The following is a 655-nucleotide window of genomic DNA, read 5'->3' as shown; positions in this document are numbered from 1 at the left end:
CGGACTTTATGCTCACCTGAAGTCAGTTCTGTAGACGAGAGAATTGTTAGGACACACATCTGATACGTCCGGAGTTCCATCTTTGTCGAAATCTTTGTCACATACATTGCCCACGCCATCACCTGCCGCAGTAAAATCAGATCAGTATTATAATGAGCTTAACATTAAATATCAAGTTAAAATTACAATAACATCATGGTTAACTTTGGAGGATAATCCCCTGAAATTGTGAACATACTTTGTATCAAATCTTATATTATAAGAACGAGATCCATTCACTCATTCACATTTCACATTTCATAGTTCACACACTGATCGCTCTATCTCTAGAACCACAACACCTAGAAAGCTGAAATTTGGTAGGAATATTCCTTTTATGGTCTAGGTGTGCAATAAGAAAGGATTTTGCGAAAATCTAAACCGATCCTGAGATATGATCAATTTTTGATCACTAAAATCACCATAAGAAATACACAGAGTGCAAAGACTGCGGGAGAGAAAACTTTTCCTCGCTCCCCTAATATTTGAGTTTCGTTTATGTTTTTAGTTTGACAATACTTATTTGATCTACTTGAAGCAGCCTCGAATCAAGCGAGGCCTCCTTAGGGGGCGAAGCGTGATCCAGGTAGGGCTCCGTACCTGGATTTGATACACA

This window comes from Diaphorina citri, unplaced genomic scaffold, assembly GCF_000475195.1.
Source record: "Diaphorina citri unplaced genomic scaffold, Diaci psyllid genome assembly version 1.1 scaffold58302, whole genome shotgun sequence".
Lineage (NCBI taxonomy): Eukaryota > Metazoa > Arthropoda > Insecta > Hemiptera > Psyllidae > Diaphorina > Diaphorina citri.
This window is presented reverse-complemented; position numbering follows the sequence as displayed.